The sequence below is a fragment of the Suricata suricatta genome, chromosome 9 (assembly GCF_006229205.1).
Source record: "Suricata suricatta isolate VVHF042 chromosome 9, meerkat_22Aug2017_6uvM2_HiC, whole genome shotgun sequence".
NCBI lineage: Eukaryota > Metazoa > Chordata > Mammalia > Carnivora > Herpestidae > Suricata > Suricata suricatta.
Window position 1 is genome coordinate 91,922,801 of NC_043708.1, and position 10,181 is coordinate 91,932,981.

Here is a 10,181-nt window from a genome sequence, read left to right on the forward strand (position 1 = left end):
AACAAATATTGTTAGAATGTCAATACTACCCAAAGCAATTTACATATTCAATATAATCCCTATCAAAATAACACCAGCCTTTTTCACAGAGCTAGAAAAAAAACAATCTAAAATTTGTATGGAACCACAAAAGACCCCAAATAGCCAAAGTCATGTTGAAAAAGAAAACCAAAGCTGGAGTCATCACAATTCTGGACTTCAAGCTGTATTACAAATCTGTAATCATCAAGACAGTATGGTACTGGCACAAACACAAACACATAGATCAATGGAATAGATTAGAGAACCCAGAAATGGACCCACAATTTTCTGGCCAACTAATCTTTGACAAAACAGAAAAGGACATCCAATGGAAAAAAGACAGTCTCTTCAGTAAATTATATTGGGGGAAACTGGACAGTGAGATGCAGAAAAATGAACCTGGATCACTTCCTTACACCATTCACAAAAATAAACTCAAAATGGATGAAAGACCTAAATGTGAGACAGGAAACCACCAAAATCCTAGAGGAGAAAACAGGCAACAATCTCTTTGACCTTGGCCATAGCAACTTCTTACTTGACATGTCTCTGGAGGCAAGGGGAACAAAAATGAACTATTGGGACCTCGTCAAGTTAAGAAGCTTCTGCCCAGTGAAGGAAATAATCAACAAAACTAAAAGGCAACTGATAGAATCGGAGAAGATATTTACAAATGACATATCAGATGAAGGGTTAGTATGCAAAATGTATAAAGAACTTATCAAACTTAACACCCAAAAACAAATAATCTAGTGAAGAAATGGACAAAGACATGAATAGACACTTTTTCAGAGATGACATCTGGATGGCTAACAAACACATGAAAAGATGTTCAAAATCACTCATCTTCAGGGAAATGCAAATCAAAACCACAATGAGATACCTCAGACCTGTCAGAATGGCTCAAATTAAAAACTTAGGAAACAACAGATGTTGGTGAGGATGCTAGAGAAAGAGGAACCCTTTGGCACTGCTGGTGGGAATGCCAACTGGTGTAGCCACTCTAGAAAACAGTATGGAGGTTTATAAAAAAAATTAAAAATAGATCTACCCTGTGACCCAGCAATTGTACTACTAGGTATTTAGCCAACAGGTGCATTTCTTAATTTATGGACCCTTTCTTCATCTTCAAGGCTAGCAATGTAGCATCTTCAAATCTCTCTGCTGTGTCATGATATCACAATCTCCTGTGTCAAGTTTCCCTTTGTTTCCTTCTTATAAAGGCATCTGTGATTACAATTAGAGCCCACTCAGATAATTTAGGATAGTCCCCTCATATCAACATCCTTAATTTAATCACATATGCAAAATTTCATTTGCTCTATTAGGCAACATTCACAGGTTTCATCAATTAGAACATGGACATTTTGTGGGATGACTTTTTGGCCTACCACTGACTTTATCTGTGGAAATTACTTGAGACTTGGTTTTAAAATATGTCCCTTCATAAAAGACTTGTACTTCTAGTTTTTGGTGGTATTGCTAACACAGAACTAATTTAAATTGTATTTGGGGGGAGCCAGATAATTAGTATTCCCTTCAGCTTACATCTCCATGAGTGTAGCATACAGAGATAATTTCCCTTTATTCAGTAATCCAGAGCCAAGACCAAGACAATCATATATCACAGCCATCATCCTTTGTAGGGTTATTTTTCTCCCCCTCACTGATGGTATTACCCCTTGAAGATACTGGCTTTAGGGGATGCTTCAATCCAACTTCTTTCTTTACCCAGGTCATAGGCTTTTCCTCCTATTTCCTGTAGATGTCTATTACAACTCAGTTATGACTGTCAGAATGGACATATTTTTCGAGGACAAATGCTGATTCCAACATTATCCCCTGTGCATTAGCAACTTTCTATATTTTTTTTCTGATTTTGACAAAGTTCTCTTGCTTTCCCATCATCACAGCCATACTTTATTGTTTTTAATCTTTTATTAAGTATTGTTAAGTGTGCTGTATTATCAGAGCTTTTTTCTTTTTTTGGTGGGAAAGCTCCAGATTAGGAAGGGATGGCTGGACCCTCTGAATGCAAGCTCTTCTCAGTGATTCCTCTTCCCGCACCACCAATGACCAGGGCACGGGCAGCCTGCAGTCACTTTCGGGTATAGGAGTATCAGAGCATTCTTGAATGTAGGCTGCAGTATTGCTAGGAATAGAAGCCAGATATTGAAGGAATGTCTAATTTCTCCCTCTCCCCAACAGCTAAGACAATGACATCTAATCTGTGAGTAATAAATGCTAAATTAAATGGGACCATAGCAGACTGGAGATTGGAAAGACATTAAAATTGAATAGTAACAGAGACCATATGGCCTGGGGAGTCTAAAGTATTTCCTATTTGGCCTTTTGTATGGAAAGAGTTTGCTGAAGCATTGTCTAGAGAGTTGTTTTTTACCATCTCCAGTCCAGAAGAGGGATGATGATAAGTTCATACTCAGAAGTCTCAGTTTGTCTTGGGGAGAGTATCCTTCCTCTTGGTGATAAAGAACTACCTGGCTTCAGAAGTGCCTCTGAACTTCATGAACCCCAGGGCTCATCTACCATGCTGATTTTCTCTGTAGTCACTGATGTTGGTAATGTGCAAAGAGGCAGCATGTGGAGTATCTTGTACTTAGACTCCTCCCCATTTCTGTGGGTCCACCTAAGTGGCTTAGGAATTGCTGAGTTGATAACTTATGGCTTCATGTTAACTTATAGATTTAATATGTTTGAAGGAGAAGAAAGAGGAATCTGGGGTGGGGTCTTGGCTCTGTTACCAATTAGCCAAATTGATGTGGGAAAGCCATATCATATATCTAGGTCTCGGTTTCCTCATCTGTAGAAAGAACGATAAATTTACTGAACCACACGTTCCCATCTATTCCACTGTTCTCTGATTGTTAAGTCAGAATAAAAAGTTTTATCTCTTTTTCCCAAGGTACAGTCCCTTCCTCCTTCATGAAGATTAGATGAGTAAATACATGTAAAGTCCTGAGAACAAGCTTGGCACAAAATAACAGTGAATGTTAGCTATTATATTGTTGTTATTAACATTACCAAAACCCTCTTAGACAGGGTGAAAGCCTGCAATCATTAATCCTTTTTTAATGGATGGTAGTCCCTCATTTTCCCTAGTGAAAATTTTCTTGAGTATTCTAAGCACTGGGAAGAAATTCTGATTGGCATAAAACAACATCCCAATGTTCTCTGTGCTTTCAGAGGGTTTGATTAACCTCCCCACTGCTGCTGCCAGCAGGCAAACCACACGCCACAAAGCATTGACCAAAATCTGAATCTGCAGAAAGAAGAGAATATAAAAACTCAACTTTAAATCCCAAGACTGAGCGAGCTTTCCCTGGTGGTGTCTATATGCTGATTTGGGGGAGGGTAAAGGTTATTGTGATGGTTCTGTTAGGACAGTAGCGAGCTTATTGTAGAGGTGAGAATGATTTTCAGCCATACTTGCTCTAGTTAGAAATCCAATGTTTTGCGTGTATTCTATATCATTCAAGACCTTTGAAGGAAATAATTTATCCCAGATAGTTCGAATGAAGAAATAATATACAGAAGAGGCAAGGCTAATGCAAGGTTAAAAAAAACATTGGGAGATGTTGAAGCAACCAGAGACTAGATTTGTGGAAACCTTATCACCACTAGGACTAAAGGGGCTAGGAGAGCAAAGTGTGGCTGGAGCTGAAAGAGAAGGTGGAGCCAAAGGACAGGGGCTTCATGGCAAAGGGCAGATGTGGAAGGATGCAGTAACTTCCAGAGAGGAAGGAACGGAGCAGGGAAGAGATAGCCCAGCTCCTGATATTTTTCAATGCTTTTCACTGGCTGAATGTAATTAGAAACCAGTCAGCAAGGGAGACCAGGAAATGCCTCCATAGTAGAGGCAGAGCAGAGAAGAGACAGAGAATGGATGAGAGGCTACTGAGAGATACAGAACAACTATCCTTTTTCCTCTGGACCTTTTGCTCTCAAGCCTCTCTGGCTAGATAGTTTTCTTATGCCTTTGATATGTGGTCTCCTATTGGTGTTTTGTGATGAGAACATGTGAGTGAGAATAAGTATGTGTTGCTTTTGTCTGGTCTGCATCTTCATGAAAAAAGTACCAAATTTAAACCAGGAAAACTGAAATCTGGTCTGTTAAATAAAAAAAAAATATTCATGACACCTGTTAAAATGGTAAGACAAACTTTATTCAGAAATATTGTGATAGGATATTGCACTAGGGGAAAGAGAATGCACTCAACTTGGAATATAACAAGGAAAAGTGGGTATTTATAAGCAAGGAACAGGGTGAGAGAGTCAGTAGATGGAAAATTACTAATAGGAGACATCAAGTGTGTGTGTGTTTGGAGGGGTTTTCCTGGCTATACTTACCTAACAGGATTCTTGCTGAAGGCAGACCAGGTGATTCGACATCATCTAGGAGATAGTGGGGGATAAGGACTTGGTCAGATATTGAGGGTGGGAGATTTTGGCTACATTGACAGAAAAGGATTCTTGCTAAAACTGTGCTCTTGAGGACATGCCCAAGAATGAGACCTGGTCAGGCTCAGAGGAACATATCTAGAGTTTGTTTAAGAAAAGAGTCTTCGCCAGGTTTCAGTTCTGCTGAAAACTTGGATAATATTAGACAAGTCACTTAACCTCTTGTTTTTTACCTGTAAAACAGACTAGAGTGTGAGCCAAAGGGACTGTGTTTACAAGGAATGTGATTCTTGTTGACCAGGTTGTGTGGCTTGGAGGTCTGGCTAATAACACACAAAAATGTGGCAGAGGTGGTTATCCACCTTCTTTCCTTTCTTCCACAGCATTTGAATGATTTTTTTTGGTACATGGCTGCCCAGAGACATTCCATTTGATAGCTTCCTTTACTGGGTGTGGATATATGGGTTGAGTAAATTCTCTTCAGTGGATTGTGAGAAGTGATGTGTGACACTTTTCAGGCTTGTTTCAGAACCTAATACATTCACTCTTCCATGTCCTTTCCTTCTCCCTGGAAGGGATGCTAACAGAGTAATCTAGAAGCTACCTATAAAAATTGCAGGGCCATCACCAGTTTGAGTCCTTCATATTAAGAACAGAGCCTGGGCACCTGGCTGTCTCAGTCCATTAAGCATTCGACTTCAGCTCAGGTGATGATCTCATAGTTCCCTGAGTTCAAGCCCCACATTGGGCTCCCTGCTGCCAGCACAGAGCCTGCATTGGACCCTTGGTCTTTCTCTGTCTTCCCCTTCCTGGCTTGTGTGTTCTCTCTCTCTCTCTCAAAATTAAAATAAGCATTAAAAAAACAGAGCTTCCTACCATAAAATCTTCTTCAGTAAACTCAATACTCAATGTGTAAGAGAAATAACCTCTATTCCTTTAAATTCTGGGGTCTCTCTGTTGCAGTAGTTTATCCTATTGTAAAACAGAAAGGAAAAACATTTCCCACATTTCTACTCAGAACATAACCTGGCTCTGCCAGTATTTTGACTGAGTGGGAGAGAGTACAGGAGATGGCATTTGAGAAGGGCAGGTAGCATCTCCACAGAAGCCATTGGCAGGCATCTCCATCTAGCTGCAGCAGGATCTCCAGATACCAGGGCTTACAGGAAGCAGACATCAACAGAGGCTGGAGGAGAAAAATATGAGTTGATGTGCTTTTAACATTCGTTCAGAAATAAATCAGGGATACTTGAGGGTACAGGGAGACCAGTTAATTCCTATATGAGTAGCCTAAGGCTATTAACTAATATTAGCTAATATTAGACAACTAATACTAGTTGTCATTAATGACACCTCATTTTCACATTGCATCAGAATGCTTTGGGATGTAAGAAAACGTTAACTTGAGTTAAGTTAGTTTAATATGTTTTTTATATCACATAATAAGTACCGAGGTGGAATGGGTTTCATATATATACAAGAAGGGTTCTGCATCTGTTCCCTAATTCTCTCAGCTCTGTTGTTTTCCACGTAGATGTTTTCTTCTCAGGTTGGCTTTTCTAGTTATCACAGGATGGCTATCAGCAGCAATTGTTGTAACATGCTTACTTATCTCCAGTAAGAGGGAAAGGAAAGAAGGAAAGAGAAAGAAGACGTGAGAAAGCAAGAGAGAGGACTGTTCTCCAAATGATAGAATCAGGTTCTTTTCCTTGGTCTTATTGGGCCACCTCAAATCATGTGTTCATCTCTAGACCAGTAACTGTTCTCAGGGAAGCAAAGTTCTCTGTGGCCAAAACTGGCAAAGAGCATGGAATTGTCATGATGGCCTAGACCAAAGGCCTGAAAACAGACTTGCAGCCAAATCCAGCCAGCCACTTTTTAATTATGGTTTAAGAGGTAAGGATGGTTTTTGCCTTTTCAAATGATTATGCCTCTTGACCTACAAAATCTAAAGTACGTACTTTCTGACTCTCTAAGAAAAAGTATCTAAACTTCTAGACTACTCAGAATCTGTATCTCTGGAGACAGGGATGATGGGCCACTTTTGCTTGAGGCACACAGGTGGTGTTAGGAGAATTCCCAAAATGCTAAGGAAGTTTGCTTGAAAATATGAGGATAGATACATCTAATTGGCAGTGTCAAATACTCATAACTTTGGTTAACTGTGTCACATTCCCCTCCATTAGTGCATATTATTAATGTTAATAATTAGTGGGTTCATTATTTTGTTCTGAACTCTGTTCTAGGTACATGATAATAATCAGAACTTGGCTATCAACAATTTCACAACCATAATCTTGCCCAAACACATAAGAGGCTCTCAGACCTTTTTTTTGGTGTGGTATGGGAGATAAGGGAACAAAAGGCCTCAAGTAATACATATGTAAAGTGGACTGTTTAGTTTCTAAAGTACCACATCAAATGATATAAAACACTAAAAGTAATAAGATGTTCTCAGTACAGACCGGTGTCACCCGTAAATGCTATTCAGTTAAGCTTTCCAAAAGGTTTAAACAATAATATAAAACTTGGTCTTGTGTTTTGAATGTAGTTAGAGAAAGGCACAATTTAGATTTTAAAAATCAATGTAAATTAGTCTTAATCTGAATTCATTTCAAGAGAAAGGCAATAGTCTAGGATATAGTATAGTGATTAGAAATCAATTTTTACTGATTGTATATATCTATTTTTTAATGTCTACCATTATCTAAGACCAGCTCTACAATAAGGTTTGAAAAAAGATAAAACACCAGTAGATCATGGTGGGTAAAATGGTTGCTATCTATTTACTTAAGCAGCTTTGAGATTGTGGTTTAGTTTAGGATTTAATGGACAAGGCTGATACTGGGAGTGGAAGTCCAATGCTACTAACTATAATCCTTGTCCCACTATCTAGGGACACAGAGAAACTAACCAAGTAGCAAGAAGAGAGCATTTATAAAACTGCTTATGGAGAGAACATTTATAAAATGGTCTACAATAAGGGCTGCTGGTTCAGAACACAGTCTTGTTTGAGGTGTTGATTTAGATCACTGCTTAAAATGTAACCTGAGGCACCATAAAAAAGAATGAAATCTTGCCACTTGTGGCAACGTGGATGTACCCAGATGTATTATCTTAAGTGAAATAAGGCAAAGAAATATACCATATGATTTCACTTATATAAAGAATCTAAAAAACAAGACAAGCAAATAAAACAACACAGAAATAGACTTATAGATGCAGAGAATAATCTGGTAGTTGCCAGAGAGGTAAAGAAAGGAGAGGGTGCGGGCAAAATAGAGAAAGAAGACTGACAGGTATAACTTTTCTATATTGCATAGATCCTATAGTTAATAATACATATCTTTGCATGGTCAGGTATGGTAACTAGATTTATAGTGGTGATCACTTTATAATATATATAAATGTTGAATCACTATGGTGAATATAGTATTGTATGTTAAGTACACTTCAATAAAAAACATTGACCTGAGGCAATTTTGGTGAAATTTACAGTTTGTAAACTATAAAATGCAATGTGATCATTAGGCATTATGATTATTCTTCTATTATATTTGTCCATATCAGTTCCCTCATCTACTCCTCATTGTTCCTAAAATCAGTATCAAGACCAATTCCTGCCATGAGAAAAAGACCACACCCATAACATTGGCCATTCTAGGTCTGAGAGGAAAATTGTGTGTGTGTGCATGTGTATGCATTTCTATGTCCTGGTTATAAGGATTAGTCATTGATCAGATGGAATAATAAGAATCAAAATACTAGCTGCAAATGAGCCAGGTGCCATATAAGTCTTTTTGCATATATTATTTCTTATCCACACAAGTACACTTGGACTTACACTTTGTTTCTGACCTATAGATACAGAAACAGGCTTGGAGAGATTTGATAGCCTGCCACATTTACATAGGTAGGGAGCATAGAGTCTGGATTGAGAGCTTGGATATGAAAGCACAGGTTCTTCCTTGAACCTCCAAAGAACATCCACTGTGGGATAGCTGGTGCCTCTTGAAATGATCTGCCTTCTACCAGGCGGGAGATCAGCCGTCAGTAAACTTCTGGTAGCATGCCATTCTTTCCTCACAGGTGGAGGACCTTTCAGAAATTAGAATAATTATCTTGGAAACCTGTGGTGGTGCTGGAACTCTGTTCAATAAAATATCAACAACAATAGTCATAGTATTTAACACTTATTAAGAGAGTACCATGTATTACCTGGGAGTAAGTTTTATTATTACCCCATTTTCCTATTTCTGAAATGAATCCGAGAAAAGATGAGAAGTTTGCCAAGGTCACATGGATACTAGAGGCAGATCCAGGATTCACATCCAGACCATCTGAAGACACCCACTGAGCAAATTCCTGGGACAAGACAATTTAAGCAGATCCCCAGCTCTGGAGAAAACTTGCCAGTGTGGCCACTTGAAGCTCCTGAGCCTCAACTGGAGTCCCATCTGTCTTACAGGGTGAATTACTTCTGGGCGGTTGTCGCCTCTGACTCGCCCTGAGGATAGGAGCATAAAGATCAATGAAAGCAAGAAGCGAGATTCTTCAACTGCTACAATTTTTCTTAGGGGATGGCTTTTGTTTTCATGGCACCCTTTGGCCGTTTTGGCCTGTCAGTACATCTGGGTAAAGCCCAGAAGGACTTCTTTATTTAGTGCCCATCCAAGACTAAAAAAAAAAAAGTGGGGGAGGGAGGTTAGAAGAAAGGATCCTCTGCTTTACATCTCAATGAGTCACAAATGACTTACCAAACTTTGCAATCATATTTTCCATGTAGTTTTTAAATCAGAGGTTTGGTCGGAAGCTCAGAGTGGGGTCAGACATTTTCTCTGAGCAGCCACCATGGTTGTATTTTGGAATCAGTTACTCCCAGGAGGTCTTCCACCAAGAGTGCCAATTCAAAATGAAATAGGACAAGATATACAAAACTCAGGCTTTTAGGCACTAAGATCCACCTGAGTAGACTCCAAACATGAAGTACCCATGAATACCCAGGTAGCAACTGCTCCAGGAACCCATTAGCTTTATGGGGTGCCTGGGTGGCTCAGTCAGTTAAGAGTCCAACTCTTGATTTCAGCTCAGGTCATGATCTCACTGTTCATGGAATTAAGCCCTGTGTCGGGCTCTGTGCTGACAGGTGGAGCCTGCTTGGGATTCTCTGTCTCCTCTCTCTTCCCCTCCCCCACTTGCTTTCTCTGAAGAGAGAGAGAGACAGAGACAGAGAGAGAAGAAGAGGAAGAAGAAGGGGAAGGAGGAGAAGGAGGAGGAGGGGGAGGGAGAGGAGGGGGAGGAGAGGGAGGAGGGGGAGGGAGAGGGACCAGCAGGAAGGCAGGGAGAAAGAAAGAAAAGAATGGGAGGGAGGGAAAGAGGAAGGAAGGAAGGAGGGAGGAAGGGAGGAAAAAAGAAAAACCCATCAGTTTTAGTGCTGCTTGAGGCTATGCGGCTTGTGCCATTTTTTCTCATCCCAAAAGGAAGGTAGCCCTTATGGCCACAAGCTGGAGAGACTCAAGTGGCAAAGGATCTAATGTTCTTCATAGTTGTATCACTGGGGTCTGGTATTGGGTCTGGCTCACAGTAAAAGCTCATTAAAGTGCCAACTCATTCTGTCTCTATGGCCATTTCACCTCTCTGAGTTGTTTTTTCCATCCCCAAAATGGTAAATACTCATGGGATCATTTCAAGTCAAAATGAGAGTGCTTCAAGCAGGCTTGGTAAACTTCAAATCATTATAC

At 39.7% G+C, this 10,181-nt stretch overlaps 1 non-coding gene across 1 annotated transcript; it reads right to left on the reverse strand.

The window, feature by feature from the left end:
* Positions 1-2,009: 2,009 nt before the first annotated feature.
* LOC115303143 lies at positions 2,010-2,137 on the reverse strand. Its single transcript, XR_003913850.1, has one exon. It is a non-coding gene; the product is annotated as a small nucleolar RNA SNORA71 (small nucleolar RNA).
* Positions 2,138-10,181: the final 8,044 nt, after the last annotated feature.